Source organism: Poecilia latipinna, unplaced genomic scaffold, assembly GCF_001443285.1.
Source record: "Poecilia latipinna isolate Pla-1442-1.1 unplaced genomic scaffold, P_latipinna-1.0 Scaffold145, whole genome shotgun sequence".
Classification (NCBI taxonomy): Eukaryota; Metazoa; Chordata; class Actinopteri; order Cyprinodontiformes; family Poeciliidae; genus Poecilia; species Poecilia latipinna.
In genome coordinates, this window is record NW_015112761.1 from 233,066 (window position 1) to 245,393 (window position 12,328).

The window sequence follows — 12,328 nt, forward strand, 5'->3', positions numbered from 1 at the left end:
ACCATGTTTGTTTTGGTGGTTTCATAAATTACCTTTATGAATAACTGTGTTGCCCCCAGACACAATGACACTCTGGGTAAAGTTCCATATCAAGATTAGCAGAAATTGCTATTGAAGACAAGAGAACGACCATTCAAATGACAGAAATGTGTTTTGGGAATACATGATATATCAAAACAGAGTATTAATGATTGGTAAATATGATTTGTTTCGTGAAAGCGAAACAAATCAGCTGAACATTTAACAAATGTTGTAATTTTGGCCCAGACTATGAGGAGGGAAAACAACCTAAAGCTAAAAGACATTTGAATAGAAATGGCAACTTTATCTGGATTTAGCATCATTTTAAACTGGAAAGAGATGTTATAATAAAAGTAGCAGTAATTTAATAGCATGATAAGTTAAAACAAAATCAGTAATTTCCATTTGCATGATTTATTGTTTTTCTCTTTTCTCTCCATCTTTTAAAAACTGGGTGATAAAAGTCTCAGTCTGACGCTTTGGCCTCGAATCGACCTTTACTTGAATTAAGATTCTTTACAGAGACTTCTTAATTCATTTTATTTGTTTTGTTTATTTATTTTGGTTTTTTCAAATGTCTTAAAATGTTAAATTAGAGTTTAAAGTTTATTGATCTTTCAGAATGTGTTTTTGCTTTATATACTTGAATATTGTCTCAATATTTAAACATTATTGTTTATCGCAATAATTTCTGGGACAACTTATCATCCAGAAAAATTTGTTATGCTGACAGATCTAATCATAAGTAGGTTTGTCCATGTCTAACAAACACAGAAATGAGGATAAGCGTTTCTAATTTGCCAGCACAGATTAGGTGAAGTCTATTTAAATCACGAAGGCACATTTCCTTAAATCACTGCCAAAACCTCCCCAGCTTTGAGAAACAGTTCCCATAAGCCCATCAGGGATGTTCTGATGTCTTACTGCAGGTCAGACATCCAGCTGCAGAGAGGAAGCTGGAGGAAGAGGAGAGCGGGGGGGATGAAGGGATAAACTCGGACTCAGCAGCTCTCCCTCTGCCTCTTCTTATCTGCTCTCACAGCCAGTCGAGACGCAGCGCAGACGCAGCGCTCCCACAGCCAGCCAAGCTTTCTTGGCATGTCCTCCTCCGCTGGAGAGGTGAGTTTGTCCTCCCGTCTGCACCTCTGTGTGAAGCCCGGCGCACGTCAAGCAGCGGCGGCAGAGCGCATTTAATTCACCAGCTGCTGCCGCCGTCAGCGCCATTAACGGCTTCACAGAATACCTTATAAAAGCACCGATACCACCATTAAGACTGTTCTCACTTCCGCTAACTTTGTAACTGACGGCCATCGTGGCAGGCGGTTGCCATGGAGTTGCTATGACAACAACAAACAGGCCACAAGGTTCAAACTAGCTCTCGCTATAAGCTCTTATTTCTTGTTGGAAAGTTGCTAGTAAGTCAGTTTTGTCGTATTTCAAGTGTGTTTTTATTGGTAAAAAGTAGAGGTGGGCCGATTGATCGGCCACCGATCATAATCGGCCGATTTCCGTGAAAAAGTGTATGATCGGTGATCGCTCAGTATGTTAAAGAATATTATCAATAGCAGTACAATTTGCACATTGCCTGTTTTTTTGTTTGTTTGTTTGTTTTTTCTTGGAAAAAGTTACTAAAAGCAAAAGTTTTTGTCTAAATTAAGGTGAATTCATGGTTCCCTTTTCCACATAATGTAACCGGTGGTGCTTATGATTAAAAAAATAAAATTTATGTGATCGGTGATCAGCTGTGATCGGCCCTCGTGGGTGATCGGAATCGGAATCAGCAGGAAAATACCTGATCGGCACATCTCTAGTAAAAAGTTACTTTAATCGCTCACTTGTGTTTTGTAACACAAAGTGCCAATACAAAACAGTTCCTACAATTCAGAGCTGGACGTGAACAGGGCCATCTTAACAGGTAAGCGTAGTAATGCATAGCGGAGCTATGGCTTTGACCAACAAAAATAAAATGTGTATATTTTTGTCTTTCACAATTATATACCACTTTATGTTGGTCTGCTAATGTAATAAAATGTAAACAGGTTCATTGAGTCTGAATTTAAATATCCGGAAACTGTCCTTGCTGATAAACTCCCTCTGGACCAAAAAGCATCTCAATCCATTAATTATTCAACATATGATAATACCATGTATGCGAATGAGGCTTCGCTTGCAGGTATCAAATTAAAACGCCGTCTTATAAGCTAATTATCTCTGCTGATTTGTTCATCAGTTCCTCAGCCGACCCCTGCAGACTTCCCTCTCTTTTGCTGCTGCATTGTTGGTATTTCTCTGCATTTGAGTGCATTTGCTGCGAGTGGATTTGTTGTGTGTGCATTCTTTGAATCTGCGAGGTAGGTGACATCTCTGGTTCTTAGCAACATCAGCAATACGCAGAGTACATTAACCGTAGGGAGTCACAGTAAAGATGAGTCAGGATGAGAGGAAATGATGATGAAGGGCCGGCGGGTTAATGGACATATGACTTTTAAATTAGATGCACTTAGATTGTTTTAATGCACTCCAACCGGATAAACAACGATATAAATATGTAATAATTATTTTACTGTAGGAAGAGAGTATAATTTATCTTCCAATTAAAAACAGATTAAACTCACACCTCCTGTTTTGGGACCACATGGAGCAAATGTGGCTAAAAAGTTAGCTTCAGATTGTTGTCTGGGTTTGGGTCTCAGTTTTTTGTTACGATTTATTTGTTTATACTTAACACTTGACCCCATTCAAATAAAATTAGGGATACATTCTGTATCGGCACCAAAATCAGTACCGGCCGATAACATCAGTACCGGCCGATATCCACATCAGTACCGGCCGATATCAACATCAGTACCGGCCAATATCAACATCAGTACCGGCCAATATCAACATCAGTACAGGCCGATATCAACATCAGTACTGGGCAATATTAACATCAGTACCGGCCGATATTAACATCAGTACTGGCCGATATTAGTAAAGATTTAACATATCAGTATTGGTCCAATTAGTAAAACTGGGCTGATGTGAACAATCAATATTTATTTTCTTGTTTCTTGTTGGGGGTTTTTCCAAAGATATCGAAATGGTAATGAAATATATATACCGGTGAATATTGGTCAATATTTCTGTTATCGGCCATAACAGAAATATTAATATCGGATATCAATATCAGCCCAAATTTTCATATTGGTGCATCTCTAAATTGAAAAAATCTAAAACTACTATAAGTAATAAAATCTAAACAATATTTAACTCATAATAACTACTAATAACTAGGAAACACGCTAACTGAGTTAGACTAAACATCGTAACAAAATAAAACCATACGAATGAAAACCTTTGGTTTAGACTTCCCTGCTTCTCGAAACCTTTTAGCCGACGTTGAGCTGTCAGACTGGCAGCGTGAGAGCAGAACTTCTTCACCATATATTTACTCAAGTAAATGTAAAAAGCAGAAATTACTCAAGAGTAAAAAAGTATTTGGTAAAAAGTCTGATCAAATACTGACTAACTGATCAAAATATCAATCATTTAGTGTTTAAACCAACAGACGGCCCAACATATAAAGTTAAGCGGAACTTTTTTGTACTTTAGGGACCAAAATAACAATAATTCATACAAGTAACTAAAAACATAAAATCTGAAAAAAATATATATATATTTTCCAAATCAGTCTCTTTCAATAAAAAACTTTAACACAAACTGCAGGTGTGTGTCTGTGTCTGGTGGGTGTTTGGTTAAAACAAGTTTGTTTTTCATTCAGTGGGTAGAAAATCCAGAAATTATACTCAATTATAATAAAATTACTCAAGTAAAAGTAAAAAGTACAGCGTAGTTAAAATACTCCTAAAAGTACCTTTAAAAAAAAAAAAGTTACTAAAATAAATGTAACTGAGTAAATGTAACTAGTTACTGCATAACCCTGCAGACTGGTCCAGTTTAAGTCATATTTTTGATTCTACAGTTCTGGGTGTAATTGGTCCTGTTTTAAAAACTGCATTTTGAATTTGATGTGATTGTCTTTGACATTGAAACAGTTCAGTTTGCAGTGATTTCCTTTAATAAACTGCATCACATGAAGCACTGACTGCTTTCTGAGCTGCGTCCCCTCATTTATTTCATGTCTTTACACATGGATTAGCATTTAAATGGCTCAAACAGTGATCATTGTGTCCAACCGTCCAGATGGCAATCCAAGGAGATCTGATGACATTTGACCCCTTAATCATCCTTATCCATGCCCCTGACTGATCAGAGGTTTTTACCAACACTCGCTCAGGAGATTATCATTATGCAATCATTGATTGGAGAAATAGCATGTTGCTATTAACTGCTTTAGATGTGAAGAGAGGCTAAGCCTTCAGGAATCTGTGTTGTCTGCGATCACAGCAGGTAAATGCAACTCAAATCCGATTTTTCTTTTACCCATATGCGACATGTCCAACATTTTCATGACAGTCTGAAGGACCAAATTTGGGTATTTTCACCCTAAAAAAATCTGATTTGTGGTAATAAATCGGAGAGTTGTCAGAGCATCTGCAGTCTGAAGTTTTGTTTTTCTACAAGAAAAAAATAAAACTAAAATTACGAAAGTAAAATCACACTATTACAATAGTATGATTTTTATTCTTTATATGATAATAAAGTTGAAATAATACAAGAATAAAGTTAGAATAATATAATTTTATTCTTGTAGAATTCAACTTTGTTCTCATAATTTTAATTATTTTATTTTTTTTAGCATAATCCTAAAGCTCCATTGTATTTTCCATCAATATTAAGAAATTATTTACCTAAAATAAGGACAAATAAGTTACTTATAAGTTAGTTTTGTTTCATTTCAAATATATCAAGATATTTGCACAGAAAACTAGACCAAAAATACTTGGTAAGGTTTGGTGTTTTTGCAGTGCAGCACATTATTTTAACCATTTAAAGCCCAGAATTCAGAGTTAACCCACATTTTGCTGACGCGTCAGCAGCTCCTCCACTTATGTAAACATGACCTCTGTTAGACTAACAGCAGCCTGACAAAATGTAATCTCATTCCAGGGAACTCGCCACAAACCAGAACCAGCACCGATGTGCCAAACACTGCTGCGCCGAGGCACAAATCAGGTGACACATTCCTAACTTTGGTTTAAGGATAAATCATGAGTCAGCGCCGTGCACTCCTGTCATCACCGGGTCAGAACCAGCTCATGGACTCTGCCAGACGTCATCTGTTTCCCTCCCAGATTTGCTGTCATGTCCACTCTGGATGATCTACCAAAGCAGATGATGATGGTGTCTGGACTCCGCTCTGATGCCAGCGTTCCTCACAGAGTCGACATCTGCTATTATTCATTTGTGTGCAGCGTGACAAACAGCCGTGACGTCCCGCGGACCAAACATCTCTAGCGCAGTAATCCATCACACAGAGAATCAGGCTCTAGCCGGTGGGGATGATTAAGCGATTCGCATCAATATGTGGACGTGCAACATGCGATCGCATTGGACACAGCGGCTGAGAAAAGATGCAGTTTCTGGGATTAAATCATAACAAAACTGTTTTCACATTCTTCTGTTGATAAAACCTGATCTGTTTGACAACAAAATATTCTTGGTGACCTGAGATGCTTCTTAGAACAGGTAACGATCAGTCTATGTGCGATAAAAACATGTTCATTTCATTTTCTGCACAAAATAATTCTTATATAATCTCATTCTGTTCAGTTAGAACTAGATGTTTTAGGGCCTCTTGTCACTATAAATCCAAATTAACATGAAAATTGCAAATGGATGCGCAATTGCACAACAGTATATTTTTGAAAAGCAGAAGTGGAACCTCCTGCACAACTAACAAAAATGCAGCAAGTCAATAGCAAGCACTCATCTTTAGAGTGGGGTGGTAACTGTGGGCTATACAAAATCAATCTTAGATAATGAGATTTCAGTCTGGTCAGTTCTGTCTGTTTTAGGGCATCTTGTCACTTTAAATAGAAATAATCTGCTGCTGGCCATGCCCCAAACTCAACGTTTACATTCGCATGTGAAAATGGCTGCAAACAGATGCGCAATTGTACAACCTGAGAAGTCAGAAGAGCCTGAATTTTTTCTCAGATTATCTGTCTCAGACTGTCACAACAGACAGTTTCAACTAAAAAATATTAAATATTACAATTTATTAAAGTTAAATATTGACCGTACAGACAGATAAGCAGTGTGACAAGCACAAATAAATTCTTAAAAGCACAAAATTGATAGCATTTTCATTGTTTACACTGTTTTCCACAGAACCTCTCAACAGAACCTAATATTCAACATCTAGACTATCCTTCAAAGATAAAGACATTACAAATGCAGACATTAATGTCCAGTTTCTTGTCCAAATGTGGTCAGATACAAAACCCTCTGAGCCAAAGACACATCGAAGCTGCAGTGCTATTTTTCACCTCACACTTTCCTCACAAGGTAAGGAAGTCACCAGCCACTGTGTTTGCAGCCCCTGAAGTCATGGCTGCTGACAGCTCTATTGCTTCTTGAGGATGGCTTTCTGGAACAACAAGCTGGAGCTCGTATTAAAGGGAGAAATGAGGAGAAATTGTGAGTAAAGACCTGCTAGACTGTACAAAAAGAGTTTCAGTCTGGGAACTATGCGGATCTGAAAGCTCATGTTTCATTTGCTCTGCAGAATACAGGCGGCCTCCATCTTGTAAAAACTGACATTAAATAGGATGATGATTTGAGTGATTTACCTCATATCAGGCAGGTGTCAATAAAGTTGTACCCTGCGGGTCTGTTAAATAAAAATGTGTAAATTTTTTGCTTTTGAATCCAACTTCAGCCACGAGCAGATTTATCTCTTCTCAATGAAGACGCAGATTGTAATTTTTTTATCAATAGTTGTGTTTCCATTGACCACAAAACTGCACAAGTTGGAACTATGAAAATAAATCTCCTTAATGGTACCATGGCAAAAAAAAAAAAAAAACATTTTTTATAAAAAAGTTTTTGAGCTAGGATGAAGTGTTTTTCTGACTGAATCAAAATTTGTGCAAATGAAACAATTTTTCGCGTCACATGATCAACAGACAGGTGTTAAAAAGCAGAGAGGACAAGGAAATGGTACCAGAACATGTGAATCACCCTAAAGAGTAGGTATTATTAATTTAATACAGCGCTCCACTGCAAGGGGGAAAATAATGCAGAAAAACGTTCAACACCTCAAAACCACCTTCCCACCTTCCTTTTGCTCTGTGTCGGCTGCGCTACACAGAGAGCGTTTCCATAGCAACTGACAACAGTGCCACAAAATGTTTCAGGATTCAACACCAAAAAACACTCAAACATTTCCCACACAAAGAACTGAACATTCAGTCCGAGACAGTTTTACGTTTTTAGGCTTGATGTTTATTTTGTGACTATTGATAAGCGATCGCTGTGGTAGATTAGCTACCGCTGCTGTTAGCTAAGCTAACACAGCTAATTTAAACTCCTGCTCTCCTGATCTGTCAGAGTTGGTGTTTAGATCACCTTTTTTTGCTTTGTAACTGAACCGAAATGCACCAAATTCTACATCTGCATGTCAAGGTTGTCAAAGTAAAGCTAGCATAACTGAACTACTTCCCTCTTGCTATTGCTATTTTTTCTTAATTAAAATTTTTTCCTGACTTTGTTTTCTAGTTGTTGTAGTGTTGACAATTAGTAGCAAAGCACTGCGTCCCTTTTTCTTTCATATATCAGGTGTACATTTAAGATTTAGCGTGTTATATTGACAACTTAACAGCTAAAACTAATGCTAGTCGTAAGCAAGCAGCTTTTTTCCCTCCAGCAGGGAGATGGGTGCAGGATTTTGGGTGTGACGCTGCAAGAGGTCCAAAGAAAGCAGAGGAGTCTTCTATGGACAAATACATATAACAAATACGTAAAAAAAACTTTTTTTATTTTTATTTTTTTTAATATAAAAGTTACACACTGCAGCTTTAAAAGTCAGTAATAATAAGTCAAACTCAAACATGCACTGGATGCCCGGTCACTGTTTGTCTGCTGCTGCATCTGATTCAGAGAAAATAACAGTTGTGTAACTTGTCGCAGTTTTACCAGAACCTGGTTCTGCAGTGAGACTCTGGCAGGTCGCCACAGACCTTTCACCGCACGCCAGCAGCACAACTCAAACGGTAACAAAAAAGACCCCTAAACAAACCTCTGGCTTTTTGACACCCTGCGCTGGAAAACAGAGCGGCTCTGTGCTCGAGCTGGAAACCCGGCAGATTATTTTCCCATTAGATATGCTTCATTTACAGACCAGACAATATATGAAAGCCAAGCACAAATAAGGTTTACAGATTTAAGTCTAGGCTGTAGCTTTAACCTCTCCATGTTTGCTTTTCATCCTACAAATGGTCACGTATAACCAGTCTGAATGTTTACTGTATAAACAGACAATTAAAGTGAAGTTGAGTTATAAAAAAAAACCCTGATTTCTTTTTACCAGTTTGATTTTCAAGATCAATTGGCACAATGTTTTTACTTTAACGTTTTCCCTACTGACTGTGCAATACAATATGTTTGTAAGAAATATAAATGCTTTAAATCAAACAATTTAAACAGTGAACAGCAAATCAATTTAAAACCATTAAAAAACAAGGTCACTACATGCATTTCCATTACCTCCAGGGTATTTTAAATTTCAGCGCAAGCTAAATATTCCTCCTTCAGTAAAAGTTTAGGGATTCTGTCATCATCAGGCTAATTGCTCCACTGTGTAAAATATGTGTGAGCCATGAGGCGGGAATGTAAAACACGTCAAAGAGCGCGGACGGCTTTGGATGCAGTCTATCAACGGTTTGCAGAGATGTGTTTTGACAAAGCTCCAGTATGGGAGAAAAGTCAGAATCCTGAATGTTACATGAGGGTGGAAAAGTGTCTGCAGGGCCTTAATACCAGGTCAGCAGACTGAAACGTGTCAACATGTGGGCGGTGAAAGTGATAAAAGTAACATGCATCTGTTGTGTTGTGAGGCAGTTCCCAATAAAATATGCTTTATGAAGTGATAACGGGTCACAACTTATAGCTTTCTAAGCAAATACTTTACTTCACATTTACCAGTGAGTTATGAACCGATAAAATGTTTCACTGACACTTAATTCAGTGTCCGAAAACATTTTCCTTTAATAACAAACGAGAACGTTAAAATGTTTTATCACATCAAGAACCGTAAAGGCAAAATTATGTATGTATGTAAGGATAAACCAATGAGTGAGTGAGTGGATGGATGGATGGATGGATGGATGGATGGATGGATGGATGGAGCAGGTTGTTCGTCTGTGTAACGCTGGAAGTTGTTTTACCTTCTGGTTTTTTAGATGAAGCCAGTGCTTCTCAGTGCTGAAGTTGGTTCTACTGAAGGACCAACCACCTATCAGTGGGGAAAGTATTTAGGTTTCTGAGTGATGTGAGCAGCTCACCTGTCAATGTGTAGGTTTTTAAACCTCGTTTTATTCCCCAGTGTTTTTACCAAAGCGCTCTGTGTGTGAAACAACATATTAATAGAAAATGTGTTAGTGTGTGTTGTGTTGTGTGCTGACAGGTTTCTGATCCATCAAAAGGGCGCTTTAATTTCCAAACATCACTAACAACATGTCCTCCAGGCAGCAGAGGAAAGGAAGAAGCCTGCTTGCTATTAGTTTACCATTTAAATAACATTACGAGTGCATCTGTTACAAACTGCACATCTGCGAACATGCACATGGATTTTACTGTACATGTTTCAGAACAACATGGCTGCCACCCAGTAAGACAAACCACACTGCGCTGTCTTACAAGAGCAGAGCTTTGTAGTAACAAAGTCCAGGTGCTACGCTGGCCTGCCTGCAGACCAGGTCTGTCCCCCAGTGGGAATAATTGGCTGAATCTAAAAATACAACAGCGGAGGTTCCTGAGCTGCCTAAACTTTTACTGAACAAGAGGGAATGTAGTAACTTTTATTAGCTCTTTAATTGTATTTAATGTGTATTGGTTTGGTCCTGCAATCAAATTTTATACAAAATATAAAGCATGGCACTCTGAACTGTAGAAATATGTTTGTCTCATTAAGTAGCTTCACCAAAACGTGAAATGACGGGGTTCATTCACACCATCCCTCTTTGTTAACTTTAATTGAACTCCAGTCAATTTGCTTAGAAAATGTCTGGGTCTGTTGGTGAAGTGTGAATGCATATGTGAACACCAAGTGGACCACAAACCGCTCCAAAAGTAGGAAGTGGACTGTCACGCAGGGCATTCTGGGTAAATACAATCAAAATGTGCGAGTCTCGCACTAGCGGGAGAAATTACTTGTGGTCCTACAACCGCTAAAATCTGACGCTACTCCATTTTTGTTTGCAATTTGTGAAGAGGAAAGTTAAAGTTGGAGATTTCTGTGTCATTTCCTTCAGTAGTTCTTGGAACAGCGCCACCACATTCGGAAAAAAAAATATGGCATGAAAGTTTATTCAGCTCACTTTAGTCTGATACCACTAAATAACATTATGTGAAGTTGCACAATATAGTAGAGTTCCCATGTTCGTGCTAGAGCTCATCTTGGGTTGCTAGGTAACAGGGTAGGGCTCATCTTGGGTTGCTAGGTAACAGGGTAGGGCTCATCTTGGGTTGCTAGGTAACAGTGCAGAGCCTGTGGAATGTGGCTTAACATTTGGGAAGCCTTTGAAATAGATATATAGATTTTCCAGACACCAAAAAACATTAACTTATTGCCAAAAAACGCTGGGTGTTTTTTTCTAAGCACTTTGGTTATTTTAAGAATCAATTCAGACCAAAATGGAAGAATAAAACGTACAAAATCTGACTTTTGCATAATAGTTTACCTATTAAACAGCGGTAAACGTTCACCCTCCAGAAGAACATCAACCAGAGACATAATGGAAAGGTTTAGATCAAACGCCCAGTCAAAGTTTGGATTTAAACCCAATTTTCAATCAGGAATGAGCAAAAATTTCAATCTTCAGATTTACAAATCTGGTAGAGACAAATCTGAAATTACCTGCAACAAAAAGCTGTTTGAAAAAAAATATTGAGCTAGCTGAAAACAGATGCACTCTGTAATTTTCAGATATTCACTTTTAAATTTCTGGATGACGTTACTTTGTATGGAGAGTGAGATATTTGTGTGTGAACTCTCCAGGGTGGCCGGAGCCATTTGAGAAAGAGGAAATACAATTTAAAACATATTCTTAATTTATTTTTCACATGAAGGCCATTTCATCCCAAAACAAGCAGAGAACATTTGATAGTCCCTTGGCATGAGGGGAAAAAACAAATATTCCCATAAATGAGGATGGCTTATTAAAAAAAAAAAAAACAGTTAAATTTTATCCTTTCAGATTCAGCGTATTATTTTCGACCTATGCTTTTCTTCTTTGCAGGGTATTGCATTTCCTCAAATATAAACATATTCCCATAGATATAAGAATGAACAAATAAACTAAAACAAGGAGGAAGACAGAGGTTTTCAATTTCCACTGTTACTAAAGTTAGCAGTGTCTGGGATATATCCCAAAAAATTCACAAGGACATTGTGTGGCCATGTTTAAGGAGGCCAAGGCTCTAATTATCAATTAACTGGGTTATTATTTTCTCCTAGTTCAGCCATGCAGCACATACGTGCAGCTATGTGTGCAGGATGCATTGATTAAAGCTAATAAAATACTTTTCTTTCACCATTCACAAGCAATTTCCTGCAAAAGTAGCAATGTATCCGGTTTATTGTTCATTTCATGGAGCAAAAACTCATTTTAAGACAACCACATGTAAACAATTAAAACATAACTGATGCACTGTATGTTTCAATGGAGAAACTTGCTCCAGGCTACCAGCTAAATTAGAAGAAAGAATCCACCTTTGACACCTCGTGCTTACAGTTGGCCGATAAAATGAGCGGTCTGAAATCCTCAGGGTGCAGATCTGATGCTGCTGATGCTTCGCATGCTCCCCTTTTTTTACACATTTATCTTCATCTTCCGAATGGCTGCTGGCTCTGGCCCTGACGCCAGCTCCTTTTTGCGTGTTTGATGATTAAATACGTTTTGATTTGTCAGGCCATGTTGTAAACTTCCTGTGTGGTTGCACCATCAGTTCTGTGTTCCACACGGGCGCTCCCCAAAGGAGTTGCATGAACACCATTATTATCCCTGCAAATTAGCCCAGTTAACCTGCCCCTGCTCCAGCTCACTCTTTGTTAACCCCTCATTTTTCACCATGTCTGGATTCAAGACCAAAGGATAGTGTGACCCTCCACTCTACCCTCCTCCCCTGCAGATCCTAACCTCTG